Below are 19672 nucleotides of genomic sequence, written 5' to 3' on the forward strand. Positions count from 1 at the left end.
GTAATTACATAAAACAAAAATATCGTTAATTACTCAAATATTAGCTGTGATTGCTCGCGCGCATATTGTTCAATTCGATGTTGCCAAGATTCAGAAGCACATAGGAAAGACTTAATTTCCAACCCTTTAATACTCTGGTTTGAGTTTACACATGGAAATGTCTCTTTATTGACAATTTTTCAGGAGAGACTTACTACACTGATATTTAAGTAAAACATAAACTGAATAAAGCAACCTATTCATTGGGCAATATGTGTACTTGCATATAAGTGGATTCTATCTCATGATTCGTATATAAGAGCTGTATTGCAATAATGTAAAAATATGCTTAATAATCTTCTCTCTTGTTAGCCTGGAGCAGGAAGCACCGAGCCTCCGAGTCCTACAGAAGTGAGTTCTGGAACAGTTATTCTTTTCTTTAAATATTGGTAACACATGTGCTTAAGTATGATTATAGCGTGCATTTCGCGTAATTCCAGTCAATGATTTAAAAAAGAAAGAGCGGCAGACCGCAGATGGGTGAAATCAGCGAGATATTGTTTGCCTTCATGCGCCTCTTTTAGCCGAATTTTTTTAATTATATATTCAGCCAGATCAGTTACTTAACCAGGGACAATTATGAGAACATTTTTATTACGCCCTTTAGGCCAAGTGCGTCTCGGTCGGTTGTACACGGTGTTCCCAAACAACCGATGCAGCTTTTTTATGGCAATGTAGATCCTGTTTGGCGCATTTTTCTCCACAATGCTCTATCGTATGACAGCGCTTTCAACCGCGTTCCGTGCGACTGAAGCACGTGGTGGGCTGCTGGCTTGGTTATCGCTTATTAGAGGCTGCGGCGGGTCCTCCATGTGTGCTGCCGCGGAAGCAGTGAGGCCGATGCTGGGATCGTTAACTGACGAATTCGCCACGCTTGACACGTGGACTACCTACGCTCGCAACGTGATGGACAGCGCTGCGATACGATAGCGTCATGGGGGAAACCAGTCATCTGATACTTCGCGGACTTCCTTGAATTGCCGTGAAACGTAGGCGCGGTATACGCAATGCCACCAAAAAAACTGGATCGGTTGTTTTTGAACCTCCTCTGCAATGTAACGAAACCCGATTGACTCGAATGTGCATAACTTAATTGACCAATTAGGCGGGATTTAGAAACACCATGAGCCGTGCCACACGATGACAAAGAATGGGTGGTTGACTTTATTTACTGAAATTTGTTTACTTGAGTACACTGGGGATAAGCAATTCAAGATTCTCCTTCAGTTTTGTTTCTCCCTTCTATACTGCGGCCTTAACACGCTCACGTTACTCATACTTTATAGTTTCCATGGAGCACTCCTTCAACGGAAACAGAAGTCACGGTAAGCGCTCCTACCTTAAGTATTGCAAGTTTTGGAAAAATGTTTTTTCTCCACATTCTTGCGTCCCAGATTTTCCCCCCTAATGTTTGAATTACCAGCCTCACAATGGAAGAATGAGAGCCATTTTCATTATTGTTGCGATATGTTTGCATTCGGTAACGATTTGGGTAGCTGGCACTTGTTGCTTAGATGTCTGTTTTTTATAGGTCTGACGATAACATACCGAATGGAATGAAAGGGTCATAGCCCCTAGTGCAACCGTAAATCCTTAAACAAAATATGCTGTACATTTTCTCAAACAAGAAACGTGAAATTTTTGTGTATATCGAGTGTTTCACTTCTTAATGCTTTACTTGATGCTGAAGTTCTGCCACGTGCATCGACGCCGAGCTGGGCTCGCGGAACACGCAGTGCTTCTAGAATGCCGAAAATTTCCTCTAAATAAGTAAACGCGCCCGCAGACGTTAGCTGATCTTGGAGGTTATGAGCAGAAGTTGACAGATGGAGCCAGAAAAAAATAAATATACACTGCACTGAGGTCACGGTCATTCCGCATGCGCTACAAAAATTCTGGTTGCAATCACGTGGGAGTTTAAAGATCCGCGCTTCAGCTTTCTGGGGTAAATAGGCAAACAGCGACAGTTGCTTAGTGCACTGATTGCGCTCTCTAAGGTGACCTTCGTCGGCGTGGTACAAAGCGCAGAGGTAGACACAGCCCAGACCGACAAAGGGAAGATGCAGAAACTGCGCAATAAATTAGAGGAATCCTTTTCCAATATGGCTTCGTGAAGAGTGACGACAGGGCGTCCTGGTTGACCACACTGCCGAGCGGTTACGCTGGCTTGAGCTGACAGCGGTGCTTATGGCTGATTAGATAGGCAAGTTATTCGCACGCTTGCGAGAGGCAGCCACTTGAGCCATGCTCAGCCACCACGGTCTTCGCTGCCGAAAATCTGGCTTCGTACGTGGAGAACGAGTTTGATGTGAATAGAGACATTGGTATGCCGCTGGAAGGGGAAGTAAGTTAAAGAGAGAGCGAGAGAGCAAGAGAGAGAGAGAGAGATACCCCAAAGTTTCTTACCGACGAGATAAAGCAACGCGGCGGTGCGCTGTGGTTTGATTGAGAGATTGTGCACACACGCGAGTGTTGGAAATGCCGGTGGTTCCTTTTTCTGTAGCTGAGTAGTTCACCCACACGCGTTTTCTAAGAAGTGAGATGTCAATTCGTATTGCGCGCATTAATACTGTGATAGTCCTTAGTTCATGCTGAATAAGCATTCCCAGTGATTCCCATCGGTGTTCATGCGCTTGGTCTACTGTCTCTCGGGCACTATATTGTACGCGGATGCGGACTGAATATCATCAACGTTAGCCTGCACCGTTCAGTGAATAATATTGCAGATTATTGTATGAATGATACAATACTTGCTGTACTTATACTACTAGTACTAATACTGTACTTATATTGCCAGACCCATTTTACTACAACCATGTACGTAGCGAGAAATAGCCAGTGTGCTTAGGTGCAATGCATATTAGCGAGCAGCCACAGCAGCCTGAACGGAAATAAATAGTTCACGTTTGCAATAATCTAATGATTGTTGAGGTTAAAAATAAATCAGCGTTTGCCACAATGACGTAAGCAAAAGAATAATACGAAAGTTGCAGAACGGCCTGTGGACTTTCAATCACAATAACTCATTCAGGCTACGAAGGACGGAACGAAGTAATTAAAATTTCGATAATGAAATCCTTATAAAACAACCATTGTTTTGTCTCTCTGGTCCATGATACTATAAAGACTGCCGATGGAATGAAAATTGACGCTCTTCCACGTGCTGACTGCAGACGTTGTCTTGAAGGACTTTGCGTGATGACATTAAAGATTCCATTCTGGTACATTTTCTTGACAGCCCGGAACTGGAACGACCGATCATGGGGGTACTCGCAAGGTAAGCTCCAGGTTGAGCGTTCTTACCTTTAAGTGATGCAAGCCTAAATGGTTGAGTATTCATAAATGCCAGGCAATTATAAATGAACGTTGGCGCTAGTTAGCACAGAAAGAAGTACTGTGAACTGTAAGTCCTCACAATAACTATCTCAAGGTCGTGGAATACTATAACGATAATTTGAAAATTCATTCATCAACAATTGCGTCCCATTGAAGTTTCTGCATGTTTTGCCGGGTAATTTTAGGGCACGAAGAGTACACCAAAAGTACCACCGGAAGGCACGGAAAGTGTCCAGCCGAACGTTTATTTATTTATTTATTTATTTATTTATTTATTTATTTATTTATTTATTTATTTATACATTTGCTTGCATGTGCAAGTGGCGCACTTTATGCGCCCTCCAAATCAGTCACATGACGTTGTTTACTTCTTTCCTTGCACATGGCTAGTAGTGCACCTGGTTCGCGAAGTGAAAGAAATAGCAGTCGCTGAAGGAATGCTGATGTTAGCCCAGATCGAACAAATTATTGTCATATTCACTTCATTAATTAAATACAACTTTATGCAAGTGCTCGCAAACGGTTGTATACGTTTTTACCGAAATGCGTCCTAAAGCTGGGAGATGAGGAAAAATGCAGGACCTAGAATTACTATGTAAAATAGTGTAGAAAACCGTTTCACAACAGTTTCACATTAGCTATTTATTGTAATATGAAAGCACACGCATATCTGCATGCCATAACGCCAGTTCCACAGCTATTACACCTACAATTACGCTATTATAATAGTTTCATAGGAGATGAAAGAAAGACGAGTAAATAAAAATGGTTGCGTCGCTATCGCTTGCGGAGGTCGTAACAGAAACGAAAAAAGGAAATTAACGCATCTAATCGCTATAATAATGTGATAGTGGATCATAATTAGCGTCAGAGAAAAAAAAAACACTGTTTATGTCACCGTCGCCATGTCAGCGTAGCAAAAAATAAAAAAAGAAAGCTATGGTGTGGGAACAAAAAAGAAAAGCGGTTGTGACGGTGCTACGACTCACTTGATACCATATGATTGCAAAATAAATGGGTAATTACTTAACACATCTACTTGTTATAATAGTGTAATTGTATACGATTGGTAGAGACGAGTAAACATTCATAAACCAGCTAAATAAGTAAGTAAAGGCGAAGGAGCAGCCGAGTCAAAGAATGCACACGCGTTTGTACATGATTCTAAGAATTTGTGTACTGTCTTTCTTTATCCACTAGTTTTGATCCTCACTATTTCGTAAACCATCTACGACAGCCTGGTGTTATCGTGCTGAGGAATAAGCAACTAACCAATGATCTCCTTTTGCCGGAAGGGTGACCGAGTTTGCTTCTTATTTAGTACCTATTTTCTTATTTAAGTTATCTGTTGTGTTTCCCTAGACATATTGCGTTTCCTTTTAAATCAGATGGCAGTCTTGTTTAACTTTTATACGGCTAGTTGTTACTTGCATATATAACCAATAATTTTTTGGTCACAAAGAGCAGTCCTTAAGCGCCATCAGGAAGCACGGTAAATCATCTTCACGGTGTCTACAAACGTCCTATTTCTTATTCTTTAGCCGCACTCGCGACCTTTTCAAGTTTCCACCTTCTGACAACTCGGGCATCTGATCCAAGTGGCGAGTATATAGTACGCGATATTTACATGGAAATATATACGTTGGCATTTATCGAGACAAGGAAGCGATTACGATTGAATAGAAAACGGCGCCAAAGATAGAAAAGGAAATTCGCCACGGTTCTACTTCCTCCGTTTTTCTATTGTTCGGGCTGACGGTCACCATGTAAAACATTCGCCAGCAGGCATTATTATTACTTCTGCCGTACGCTATGTGGGTGCGCATGGCCCCTGTGCCTCAACTTTAACACATGCACCTTCGAGGGTTCAAAGAAAAGTCTGTCACGTATGTGGCACAACTATTCTACCCACAACGAATTCAGCTGATCCTAGGCGATTTGCTTATACGTGGCCGATGACCAGCCACACTCCTGGCTTTATGGGAATGCCGAAATGCTCATAAAGTATCAAACAGATAACTAAGGGGCCGCATTTCGTAAGCCTCTTCTTTTTTACTTTCGTTTCGGATTCTATTCCTTTTTGTGAGCCCGCCGTGGTACGAAGTTGCCAATTTCGGCAGATATTTGTGCAAACTCGTGAAAAAGGGCCCAATGCGTGAAAAAGGATATTACAAGTATCCTATTGCAACTGGCAAGTCAAGACCTGTTGCGGTCTTGTGCTGAATGCGCACATAAACGAGAACTACCAACGCAACTTCTCGATTCAACATAGCGCTTGTAAGGAAAATGCACACACTGTGCGCATTAGGTGTATGTTTTCTTTTCTACATCCTTTGTGTTTTTAGTGTTCTAAGTTCTTATTATAATGCATTACCAACTAGCCGACCTATCCGTCCCTTCATTTGAAATGTTGATCGATTTTTTAATATTTAAGAATTTATACATAGCCACCTGTGGCAGATATCACAATGTTACCTCTTCAGCTACATTAATCAAATATTGCTTGCACAAGAAACGGAAATAATTAACTTTCTTGGTAGCAGACGTTTGCAAATGTATGGCAAAGAAAAAGACTCCGTACCTTTAGGTTTGACCGCAAGTTGCATTTTCAGAATAGTAGCCATGTTTTTAAGGTACATCGGCTTAAACGGAAACTATAGGTTCACTTAACAGATAAGCACCATCAAAAATGAGGCCAACTTCGCGGTTGTAAGCATTACTTGTTCAGCAAAACACCTCCTAAGGCACAGAAACGCAATTATATCTGCAATACATCAATGCGTTTCTTCCCACAGTTTATCGAATAGCATTTTCAAAGCTTGCGCAAGCCTCGGAAATAATTTTGACGTCGACAGGCTTTGCGCGCTCACGGGCTCCATGAGATCAATAGTTTTACGACATCTTGTGAAGCATGTTGAACGAAAGAAACAGTGAAAACGCAAGCGCAAAAGGACACGTTAAAGACTTTAGGCCGAAATGTCGCGGAGTTTGTTGACCCATTTTGTTTTTGGTAGGCGTTTTCACTACCCTTCATTCAACGCTAGCTCGAATTGGAAATTTGCAACATGTGTTAAGGTAATTACATAAAACAAAAATATCGTTATTTACTCAAATATTAGCTTTGATTTCTTGCGCGCATGATGTTCTATTCGATTTTGCCAAGATTCAGAAGCGCACAGCACCTACTGAATCTCAAGATATTGAATGCTCTGGTTTGAGTCTACACATGTAGTTGTCTCTTTATGAACAGTTTTCAACTAATATGTACCGCACTACACTGATATTTCTGCAAAATATAAACTGAATAAAGCAACCTATTCATTGGGCGATATGTGTACTTGCATATAAGTGGATTCTATCTCATGATTCGTATATAAGAGCTGTATTGCAATAATGTAAAAATATGCTTAATAATCTTCTCTCTTGTTAGCCTGGAGCAGGAAGCACCGAGCCTCCGAGTCCTACAGAAGTGAGTTCTGGAACAGTTATTCTTTCCTTTAAAGATTGCTAACACATGTGCTTAAGTATGATTATAACGTGCATTTTGCGTAATTCCAGTCAATGATTTAAAGGAAAGAGCGGCAAACCGCAGATGGGTGAAATCAGGGAGATATTGTTTGCCTTCATGTGCCTCTTTTAGCCGAATTTTTAAAATTATTTATTCAGCCAAATCAGTTACTTAACCAGGGACAATTATGAGAAAATTTTTATTACGCCCTTTAGGCCAAGTGCGTCTCGGTCGGTTGTACACGGTGTTCCCAAACAACCGATCCAGCTTTTTTAAGGCAATCTAGATCCTGTTTGGCGCATTTTTTTTCCACCATGCTCTATCGTATTACAGCGCTTTCAACCGCGTTCCGTGCGACCGAAGCACGTGGTGGGCTGCTGGCTTGGTTATCGCTTATTATAGGCTGGAGTGGGTCCTCCATGTGGGCCACCGTGGAAGCGGTGAGGCCGATGCTTGGATCGTTAACTGATGAATTCGCCATGGTTCGGGCGTGCGCTACCTACGCTCGAAACATGATAGCGTCAAAGAGGAAGCGATTTATTTGATACTTCGCGGGCTTTCTTCGCGCCCGAAAAATGAAACGCGCAGTATTTACGATGCCACCAAAAAACTGGATTGGTTGTTTCTGAACCTCTTCTGCAACGCAACGAAACCTGATTGTCTCGAACGTGCATAATGTAACTTAATTAATTAATTACGTAGGATATAAAAGCACCATGAGCCGTGCCGCACGAGGGCAAACAATGGGTGGTAGATTTCATTTAGCTACGGCTTACGCAGCCAAATAAACCGTTTGAACCGTGTGCCGAGGTTTAGAGAAGCACCTGGTACATGTTTAGTAAACGAGTGTTTTCCTCTACTGTAGGACAACAGTACCTTGTGTTTTGTGCAAACACAAACGTGTGTTTGCGTGACGTGTGGCCTGCGCGCTGGCCACACGTCATCATTTTTATGCCGGAAGAACCGTCAAGCAAACTACGATTGCAGAACAGGCAAGCCCGATTCATTTTTCTGGAATGTGTGGTGCCGGATCAAATTGAGAACATCAGAATAAATTCACGCGAGAATATACTCGCCATAGACGTGTACAGCGCGAGTGCGCTTGGACAACTTCAAGAAATCACGGAGCTCGGCGGAATCAATATGCGCCCTTTTATGCGGATCGATGACACATCCATAGCGGGTGTAATTTACGACATTGACATTGCCGTTCCCAATGATGTCCTACCTAGCCTCATCAAGCCTGGAAACGAGGGCACGATCATTACGCAAGTGCGTCGCCTTGGGAATACGCGCTGCGTAAAAGTAATTTTGAAGGGGGATTGTATACTATACCACGTTAAAGTCGGACATTTCCGACATCCGGTTCGACCATTCATCCAGAAGCCGCTTCAATGCCATCAGTGCTTCAGGCTAGGACACGTCAAGGGCGTGTGTACCAACTCGCTGCTGTGTCCCCTTTGCGCTGAACCTCATGCAGAAGAGACCTGCGGTGCCAGGGTTCTGAAGTGCGCCAACTGTAGCGGCCCTCGCGCGGCCTCGTCGAAAGACTGTCCCCGCATCAAGAAGGAGCGCGCGGATCTCAAGTCAATGGCGAGAGACAATTCGGCCCACAGGGAGGCAGCCGAAGTATTCCGGCGTCGGCGTCGACGTCGGCACCATCGTACGTCTTCTATGCGCGAAGTCATAGTACCCACTCCACTGCGGCACCACTTAGTCGCACCGCGACTTGGCCCACCACTTGCACGAAGGAAACAGATAAGACTGCTTCTTTAGAGGAACGACCTACGCTACCGAGCCGCTACCTTGCTAAGGAACCACAGAAGGTCGTGGCCCCACCGGAGCCGTCGGCCAAGGATGATTCACCTAAAACAAAAGTCATCTCGGTGCTACGTTCCCTCATGGAAGTCATCCGATCAATTTTAGTGAATATGGGGACAACGTCTGCTTGAAGCGCACTTAAAGGGCTCGGCGCCTTAAGCCCAGTGCTTGAATCCCTCAACTATAAAGATGGCTACCCATACACATCCTTCCGAAATGAAGTCAGGGCAGCGTCCGTTGTTCAGTGGAACGCCAGAGGGCTAAAATCACGTCTTTCAGATTTTAGTCAGTTTGTGTACACCAATGTGTTTCCACTCACCTTCATTTGTGAACCCAACTTGTCGAAACCAATCAGACTGTCAGGGGACGAAGTTATCACGTCTTCTATAAATGGTGCATGCAGCAAAATCATCCTTTTTGTTCGTCATGAACTTACCCATGTTTTGAAACAAATGGCACCCGACGACGACAATCAATATATATGCATCGCAATTAACAAGAACAAGCTATTGTTTACTCTCATAGGCGTGTATATATCGCCTTCAAGCAATTTTTGTAATAAAAGATTAGCGGATATCTTGAGTGTTTGTCCCGCCCCATGGGTAATCATAGGTGATTTCAATGCACACCATCCAGCATGCGGAAGTACAAGGACAATTGCAAGAGGACGAAGATTAGAAAGCATCGCCTACAACTATGGCCTTACTCTCCTGAACTATCATTCTCTAAAACTATCGTCAAGTAGAACGACAAACTTCCCTCGGGCTTCACCGCTGCATCTAAACCATCGATACCCCCTGGTGTCTTATCAGCCCCACAGTACATCTCAGCGTGCTAGGCATCGGTAAATAGTCTGAGCTGTCGTCGCCTGTGCCGAAGCAACTGCCTCAGCTTCTTGTGCACGAGAGGTACGCGGACAGTGAACACATTTATACTAATGGTTCCACGAATATCCAGTGTTCCTCTGGTGCTGTGGTTGCCCCAGCAATAGCTATTACGATCAGCTTTAGGATTGACCACCCAATGAAATCGACATATGCGGAACTAGCTGCTCTTCGCGCTGCACTTTCTTTCGTCAATCGGGAACCACCTCGACAATGTTCAATTTTCACTGATTCAAGGGCAGCCCTACAATTTGTGCTATCAGCTCTGCGTCGCGGGCCATACGAACAGCGCGTATTCGATATTAGATGCCTACTACATACATCACATGAGAAAGGACACCACGTGACGTTTCAGTGGCTGCCAAGTCACTGCGGCGTCATCGGAAACGAAGACGCCGATAATGCCGCTCGGGCAGCTCTTGAAGACACACAGGACGAGGCCGTACCATTTTCACGGTCCGAGGAAGCCAGCAGACTTCGAGTGCTTGCACAGGAGATCACGCTCTCTCTATGGTGCACACCAAGCAGCCTGACAAACCGGAGCAATCGTCAATACCACCTGACCTCTTTGATGCATCTCTGCATGCCGACTGGACTCTGCGGAAGGGAGGCCACTCTGCTCTACCGCTTATGGCTAGGGGTGGCATTCACGAAATCTTATTCATTTCGCATTGGAATGGCCGACAACGCTCTCTGCAATGCCTGTCTTTGCGAAGAGACGCTAGAACACATTCTGTGCGACTGTCCCGAATATAATGTTCAGACAGTCCCTGCCGTCCGTTCTAGCGCACATTGACAATAGACCATTCTCAATTCAAACGATTTTCACATGTCGCCGACAGAAGACGTCGCAGCTGAAGGCGAGGAAGGAACGACTTCGGTTTTTGAAAGAGACGGGCTTGGACAAGCGGCTGTGATAGTGATGTCACGTACCGCGCAAGAGTGACGATGTGTGACGATGAGTGACGGCGCTACTGACGATGTGTGTGTTGAGCTATGTGCACTCTTTCTCTCTCTCTCTCCTCCTCATCGTTCATCCGTCCCATCCCACTCCCATGTGTAGGGTAGCAAACCGGTTGAGCTAAACTGGTTAACCTCCCTGCCTTTCCTTCTCCACTTTTTCCTTCCTTTCTTCCTTAATAACTATAATAAAAATGTGATACGGCAATGAAATTTGTTTATTTGAGTGCACTGCGAATGCGCAATCAAAGATTCTGCGAGTGGATAGGAACTTGGGCATGTTGGTACCGTAACGTGATCTTGGTTTGTAGCGCGAAGGTACACGGACACAGAATGGAAGCAGACAGAACGAGCGCTAACTCTCAACTAAATTTCAATTGAAACGAAGAACACACACACACACACACACACACACACACACACACACACACACACACATATATATATATATATATATATATATATATATATATATATATATATATATATATATATATATATATATATATATATATATATATATATATATATATATATATATATATATATTGTCGCGATGCAACGCGGACAGAACACAGGGAGACGTTCTTCACGAACAACAGGACAATCTGTTCAAAAACAAACAGCGCAGCGACACGTCTTCTTCGTCATCAACCAATCTCACTCTGACCCACTGTAGGCGGAGTCCGTTAGTGCTCCCATCGTCGTCGTCGTCTGCATAGAATACACGCGTCATTTGTCCCTCCCTACGAGAGCATCGTCCCGATGCTAAACAAGAAATGTCACTTGCGGAAAGTAAAGGCCGCTAGCATAGTGATTCGCTCACATACGGCTTCATGCGCACAACGTGCACAAGTTCAGGACGGTGTGTGCGGCGCCGCGTACAGTTGGGATTATCAGGAACGACCTCGTAGGTGACATCACTGAGGCGCTGCAATACCCGGTATGGTCCGAAGTATCGCCTTAACAGTTTCTCGGAGAGGCCTCGTTTCCGTATCGGCGTCCAAACCCACACTCTGTCGCCGACTTCATAGGTAACTATTCTACGGTGAAGATCGTAGCGGCCTGCGTCGCAGTCTTGCTGCTGGCAGATCCGCAAGCGCGCGAGCTGCCGAGCTTCTTCTGCGCGTTGCGTAAATACATCGGCTTCCGTATTAGTGTCGTCAAAGTCGTGCGGAAGCATCGCATCCAGCATCGTTCGTACATTACGTCCGTGAACAAGTGAGAACGGAGTCATGCGCGTCGTCTCTTGTTTCGCCGTGTTATATGCGAAGGTGATGTAAGGTAGGATGTCGTCCCAATTTTTATGATCAGCATCCACGTACATGGAGAGCATGTCTTCAATTGTTTTGTTTAAGCGCTCTGTTAACCCATTGGTTTGTCGATGGTAGGCGGTGGACTTTCGATGGGCCGTTCCACTTAGTAGCAAGACGTGATCTAAAAGTGCAGCCGTAAATGCGGTTCCTCGGTCGGTTATTACGACGGTTGGCGCTCCGTGTCGCAACACCGCATGCTCAATGAAAAAGCGCGCTACCTCGGCTGCTGTGCTGCTCTGGATTGCCTTTATTTCAGCATAACGTGTGAGATAGTCGGTTGCAACGATAACAAAGCGATTGCCTGCAGTAGAAGTAGGAAGTGGGCCCAAAATATCCATTCCGATTAGATCAAATGGTCTTCGAGGGACCTGGACGGGTTGTAGGAGGCCGGCTGGTTTCGTCGGAGGCGACTTGCGCCTCTGGCAGTCGAGACAAGTGCGAACGTGATGTTTCACGGCGGTGGTAAGTCTCGGCCAGTAGTACCTTTGCTGCACTCTGGCCAATGTTCGCGTGTAGCCTAAGTGACCAGAAGTCACCTCGTTGTGACAAGCTTGAAGTACTTCCGTGCGAAGAGCTGCAGGAATGACAAGCAGATAGGGGGACCCGGTCGAAGAAAAGTTTTTTTTTGTAAAGGACCTTGGCCCGTAAACAAAACGACAACAGTCCTCTTGTGAAAACTCTAGGTGATTTCGCAGATCTTCCCTCCAAGTAATTAATTAGTTCAAGCAACTCAGGGTCCTCCCGTTGTTGTTGCGCGATGGCGGATGTATCCATAACACAAAGAAAAGCTGAGTCTTCTTCTTCGGGCGGAGCAGGTGACTCTATTGGCGATCGAGATAAGCAGTCAGCATCCGTATGTCGTTTCGCCGACTTGTACGTGATAGTCATGTCAAACTCTTGCAGCCTTAGGCTCCAACGCGCCAGTCCCCTAGAAGGATCTTTAAGGTTTGTCAACCAACATAGTAAATGGTGGTCGCTGATAACGGTGAAGTGGCGGCCATACAAATATGGGCGAAATTTCATAACCGCCCATGCCACGGCGAGGCGTTCTTTCTCAGTTGTGGAGTAATTAGCCTCTGTACGTGAGAGTGTTCTACTTGCATAGGCAAGCACTCTTTCTGTGTCCTCTTGCCACTGCACAAGAACAGCTCCCAAGCCAACATTGCTGGCATAAGTGTGGAGCAATGTAGGAGCGGTCTCATAAAAGTGAGCAAGCACTGGAGGTGTCTGGAGACGTTGCCGCAAGTCGTTGAATGCACCTTGCTCTTCGGTCTATCTTCATGCACCTTGCTCTTCGGATTATCTTGCTTTTCTTTCGGTAGATAAATATGACAGTAAAGTATCTGAAACGCAATCTTAGTGTGGTTAACTTAAAGCGCTTGTTGTGGCGGCACATGAACGCTTACGTTATAAAGAGATAATTCGCACTTCGTGAATGCACTTAGGTTGCTCTTATATATTTGCATTTGCATAACGTGTTTACGCTCAATCCAGAAAAAAATGACGCAAAAGGACCAACAGGAGCATGATATAGCCTTCGCACGGAATGTGTTTGTTATTTATCTTGCTTGTTTAGTTCCAAGCGTTTCTCTGTTCAATACGCTCCACCACTTGGGTATAGCGCTTTGTCTATTTTATCAACAATTCCATGCACCTTAAAATTTTATCCGATTGTCCTTCCTACAAGGCTCACTTTTGCTCAGTAGCTATTTGAAGCCTCGCATAGGCTTTGACCGTTTTCTCAAGAAACTATTTTTTAGAAGGCAACTGCTTAGGCCAGATGCGTAGCTATTAGCGCTGGTATGTTCAACATAATATGGAGATGCTAGAACTTACAAAGATATGCATTGTTAGCGATATGTGTACGTTATGAAATATAATATAGGTCATAACACTGTAAAAATTGTTGAATCTCGGTCGCGGGAGAAAATGTCTTGAGATCTAAAACATGCCGTTAAGGAAGCTTCATAACAAGATAGTTCGAAACCCTCTATTTATGTGCAGTAGCCTATCACGGAGACACAAAATACAACACTAAATAAATTTTTGTTGAGGGCATCTTTACATTTTAGCTACGCTACACGTATATATGTATCCTGTCAGCTCCATTAGCTTGGAATAAATGGGGAAATATTTGAGCTCATTAATTTTTTTATAGTTTGGACCTGAAAGCAGCGAGGGTTCAAGCATTGGCACGCCAAGTTTTCCACTGATTGCACCTTATCTGATTTGTGCGCGGATTCGGATGAGTTGTATAACACAACCTTTTCATACAGGGTCAGGCGCAAGCAGGAGCACGCGCGACAACTTTTATTGCGGTCGGCGTATTCTTCGATGTAGAGTGAATCAAACTGCTATTCCTGATAGTCATTATTATGTAAATTAGTCGCCATATTAATCTTTCGTCACCAGCTCTCTGCGCAGCACCAAGTGCACTGATTCGATGAGCATTGTCCCGCTTAGGCTGCAACTGAACCATTTAAATTTTCTTTCCTTCCGTGAACAATTGAACTGTGGAACAAGCTTGATCGATCCATTAGACGACTACCCACGTAACAATTTTCTGCAGAAATGAAAAAAAAGAAATATATTTTGTCAGTGTTTATTATTTCTCTTAACTTTGATGTGCATTCTGTGAAGCTGTTTTGCTGCTTTTGTGTGATCGATTAACCTTTTATATTCTCCAAACGTGCTCTTGTATCTTCGGAGTTTTGTATGGACCCACCCCCTGCTATGTCTTGTATGCAGACAGCAGTATGTCTAAACAAAACAAAATAATATAAAATAAAATAAAAGATGCCTGTATAAACGACATAGACTGTATTCGTCAGATCCATAACTACTTACCTTGGAAGCGTTGTTACATATACTGATCTCTACCTACAGCGAGTTGCATAAGTTGAGGTGAGTGAAGTTGAATTGTGAAAAAGTCGGTTGGGTGTTTGTTGAGATAGCGAGAAGACGAGGGGAAGGGTTTTGCTGTCGGTCATCTATTTGCCTTTTTGAGGCGGCGAAGAGCAGCCAGGCAATCGATGCCAAGAAAAGCATTCATTACCCTAACAAAAAAATGTGAGGTTAATTTGACCCATGGCTCCAGCCTGATATACCTTTTATTAGGCCTCTGTTCTTTGTTTCAATATCTTCCCGATAATGTCATTGCTTTTATCAAGGCCGTAATTGACATAGACTCACGGGGTACATTGCGCACAAAGCTGGAGCGATATGGTCCTTACCAAGTAGCGTACATCCTATTATATATAAAAAAAACTCCCCCAGCGTGTTGAAAACACGTATTTATCGATTCAAAACGTCTTTGCCACGACCATGATAATGTAAACACTGTTAGTTGCAGCTCTGGCTTAGGGAGTGTTTTTCATTAAGTTAGCGCATTCCATCGCTATGCATTGCATCAAATTTCCTCTAATAGGGACGGGAGCGTTCATCCCAATCGTGCCCCTTTATTCATCACAGAGCTTCGCTTCCTTTGACCTCGCCGCTTTGCGAAAATTCACTAAACGAACACCAATAAACTTTGACGCGTGATGTAAAAAAGGTTCGGCACTTGTTCAACTGCCGTAAGCCCACATAAATTCTTTTTTACGGTAGTAGGGACGCCTTAGCCGCTTTGGGGACTGTATATCATTTATAAGTCGGGGCAAAAAATAATTTCTGTATATTATTAGTGGCTTACTGAGACGTCCCTTGGCCAGTTATCTGTAAAATCAGTTGATCATGCACTATTTAAAAATATATATATATATACTGCAGTTTGTAGGGAATTATCAGCTCATAACAACGCTTTGCTTCACAGCTTGGCAGCGAAACTCCTTATGAAACGAGCTCGAGAAGGGTAAGTACTTTGCTTTCGTTGGCCGTGAGCAAGCGTTCGTAATGAGAAACTTCAGAAGTTAGAGCTGATGGCTATGTTACGGTAGCAAGGGACGAACTAAGACTCTCATTCGGCGCCAGCTGTGAACAAGCTCAAGACAAGAAATTTATTGATCGTCACATGTACACTGCGTTTCAGGATAGCAGAAATATATTAATACATCTTACAGCCAAGGCCTAATAACCCCGACAGTGCAAGAGTTGGCTGCACTAAAGAAGAAATAATATCTGTAAACTGGCCATAGTAGAATTGATATTTCTAAATTATAGAACCACCTCATTTTGATGCCTGACCAACGGGCAATTTTAAATATGAATAACGCTTACGTAGCCTGTTTCAGGATTCGTTGACAGCGTTTATCTGTTTTTTTCCACGAAAAGTGAATTCCCTAAAGCACGCAGTTATAGCTGCAGTGTTGCATTCATGTCGTGATCCCCTGACACAATGCCCAAGAACAGACACGGATTAAATGTTCATTAAGTTCAGGCAGCCTAGTATGACACAATGAAGCTGCTAGACTTAGCAAAAAAGAATTCGTGGGTATCTATTTTTTTAGCACCCTGATATGTTATATTGCTGTTGGTAGCTTCAGTAAAAGTGAAAGCACAAACCTGGAAAAATTTTGTCTCACATTTGAAGTGGTGTTCGAATTGTTCTGAAATCCCAACTTAAGGTATTTTAGTTCTGTTTTATCAATTGCCTGTACTTGGCAACCTGCAGCCTGTACAAGCTCTGTTATCTCTTGTCCATTAGCCAGGACCTAGAAGTACTAAAATTCCAAGTGAAGAAACGGTGAGTGCCATGTTGAGAAACCACTTTTTTTAAACGTTGCATATTTATGTGGAATTAACAAAACGAACGAACTGCCTGAATTGCTTCTAATGGGACTATCCAACCAAGGCCTTGACTTGGAATTGTTCTGCAGACATCAATATGGACATTTCATGTTGCGTTTGATTTTCAGTCATAGAGGAGTAAATTAATTCGTAATAAACTAGCACTGCAAAACTAACATAACAAAAGCGATGTGAATTTGCACAGTCTCCAAACTGTTTTCCGATTTGTGAAAATCAAAAAATAAAAAAAAGTCCGGGAGGAGACAACACAAGGAATGTTGATTTATCTCCTCTGTAAACTGTTCTCTTTCGACAAGTTCCCTGAGTTAGGAAATTAACACGCTATTTAAATTACATGTGCAATATATTTGCATGCTGAAATGTAGGGATTTGCCAGAAGTCATATTTACAGTGACGAGGGGAAAGAAAAAGTAAGCCTAATCGCTGAATGCTGATGTCATCATGATGTAATATACGGCACAAGTAGTCATGTAATTCTCACTATCTCTAACAATATCTTGGGACATTCGATTATGACCGGGTATATCTGCTTCCTGGCTTACAGAATTTTGGCCATCGCTGTAAGCTGCAACTCATTAACTATCTACCACAACAAGAATAATAACGCATGTAGCAGTTCAAATTCAATATTTATGCACATAAAGCAGTTAAGTCTTTCAGAGTGTGCTTGAAGTGTTTGCCTTCGTCAGCTGAACAAACTGTGGATAAGAGGCGTACAGACAGCGACACCGAAAAGGTATTGATGTGCGTCAAAGTTAACAGCATCGTACCAGATCTCTTGTAGTGAAATGAACAAGGAATTTACAGTGGTCCAGTGTCTAACAGCAACGTGTATGAAAATCACTTTTACTACTGCACGATGTATCTTGAAACGAAGAAATATAGGCGCAGCTGTCTCACTATTAGCATAAACAGGGTGTCCCAGCTAATATTACCCAGAGTTTAAGAATATGCAAATGCCACGTAGATGGTCAGAGCAAAGGTAATGTTGTTTGCCATCACTTGGAGATACTCAAACATTTTTTTCACTCCGCCTAATTAGATAATTAGTGTTAATTAGGTATACAACTTCTCAAATGTTATAATTCGATGAAAAGTGTCTCGAGCGGCCACTCGGGCGCCGATTTCGCGTGCATTTGCAGGCTTCTTTCACGCTCGGAAAAACACTTTTATGTAGGACGTATTGAGTGACAGAACGCTGTATCGGGGGTTTTTCATGTCGCTCTACAAGTTTCTCATTGGCACTTTTCATCGAATTATAACATTTGAGAAGTTGTATACCTAATTAACACTAATTATCTAATTAGGCGGAGTGAAAGAAAATTGAGTATCTCCAAGTGATGGCAAACAACATTATCTTTGTTCTGTCCAGCTACGTGGCATGTGCATACTTTTAACCTCTGGCTTAAGTTAGTGGGACACCCTGTGTACACTGAATATATTTACACATAAAGTAATGCGTGAAGGTGTGGAACATATTGCTAGAAAAATATACAGCAGTCTGACAGACAACAGCAAAGCGGCTGACATAAGGCACAATTTATTCAAATTGATTATTCACTGTTTTTATTCAGTTTGTAGTGCGTAGAAGGGAAGTCTATTGAGCTTTCTTTTTCCCGATTATGAAGGATTTGTGCGGAGCTATTGCGTAATACTGACATATTCAACACTAACGACAGAAAAAAAAGTGTGCTTACTAACCAAATAATGTCTTATCTCGATAGCCAGAAACAGGAACCACTGAGGTTGGAAGCACCAGAGCGGTGAGTGGTGGTCTAGCTTGCTACCTAGAGAGGTTCTGTACTGTAACGTGATCGTGTATGATGAAACTTGCAAGCAATTGTTTAATTCGCATCTCTTCATTCATGGAGAAACGCTTAACTAACATTAAGCTGGGGGAGACATTTAAAAGTGGCACGGGCTCATTGGAATCAGAGGAGCAGAACTCTGGTCATTCGATTTTTCATATGATACCTATTATTGTCGGGTTCTCTGTAAACTTAAAATCTGAAAAAGAAACGCATTTAATTTATTTCCTGCTTTCTTTTTGTCTTGATTTTTTCAAAATGCCCTTTTTGTGAAAACTATTATTCGCGGGGCTTTCAAATTTCCAAAAAAAGAAAGAGAGTAGTATACCACTGAACTGCAAATAAAGCTATGCAGACAGGTAAAAAAAAATCACTTTTTTTCAGTTTTTACATAGCGAAACACAAACCCCAATGTTGAGTGTAGATCCAGTGACCAGATGCTGGCGTGAAAGAAGGAAGTACCGGCATCAGTTACTGAACTGGTGACGTACATTATGTTGTTAAGACAATCACAAGATGGATGCGATAATTTGGCGATGCATGAAATCGGTGATAACAAGAAAGTACAACTTTGTTCGATACAGGTCCTGTATACGTCCATCCCCTCTAGGACCAACCGTATGTCCAACTGGTAAACACCGACGCCAAGGTTTACTGAGTATGGGTGTGTGGTAAAAGTGGTGCGGCCTCTTGTCACGCGATGGGTCGTGATCGCTGATGACGCATTGCGTTGCTCTGTTCTTCGATATTATCTCGTCCCGGAGCCTTGGTAATTATAGTCGTCAAGTACATCTAAGCCAGCAAATAGCTCTCATTTCTTCTCTCCAGAAGGAAGATGATGTTAATTCACTCAGCGAATGCTCAGCAAACTATTCTGAAGAAGGCTTTGGTAGGAGAATATCAGTTTCAACATCCAGCTGACTTTATTAACTGACCATTGTCTACTTGAAAATACGACTGAATATATAAGATCACAAATCAACGTACTGTTTATAATGAATGGCGTAGCGCGAACGCCTCTGTACAGAAAGGAGGACGCGCTGTCAATTTTTGCCCCGAACATTTCTACAGAATATATCTACCCTTTAGAAAACGCGTGAAGGATTTTAGTAAGTACAATAACTTGTCTGTTTATGCGCTTGTGGCATCCTCGCGCAGTTATGCAAACAGCTATTGGGCAGGTGTTTGCAAGGTGGAGCTACAATCTGGAATGCCAGACAAAAATATTGCTTTTTTTAATTGTATCTTTTTTTT

The 19672-nt window shown here is 43.1% G+C and overlaps 1 protein-coding gene across 1 annotated transcript in view; it reads left to right on the forward strand.

Annotated features, from left to right (window-relative positions):
• The window catches only part of LOC142560631 (uncharacterized), a 223655-nt gene that overhangs the window by 13061 nt on the left and 190922 nt on the right, over window positions 1-19672 (forward strand). Inside the window, exons 3-6 of the mRNA XM_075672856.1 lie at window positions 352-390; window positions 1326-1364; window positions 3278-3316; window positions 6806-6844. The gene's annotated coding sequence lies outside the window, so the exon portion shown is untranslated. The remainder of the gene's footprint in view (window positions 1-351; window positions 391-1325; window positions 1365-3277; window positions 3317-6805; window positions 6845-19672) is intronic.

The sequence above is a fragment of the Dermacentor variabilis genome, chromosome 10 (genome assembly GCF_050947875.1).
Source record: "Dermacentor variabilis isolate Ectoservices chromosome 10, ASM5094787v1, whole genome shotgun sequence".
Classification (NCBI taxonomy): domain Eukaryota; kingdom Metazoa; phylum Arthropoda; class Arachnida; order Ixodida; family Ixodidae; genus Dermacentor; species Dermacentor variabilis.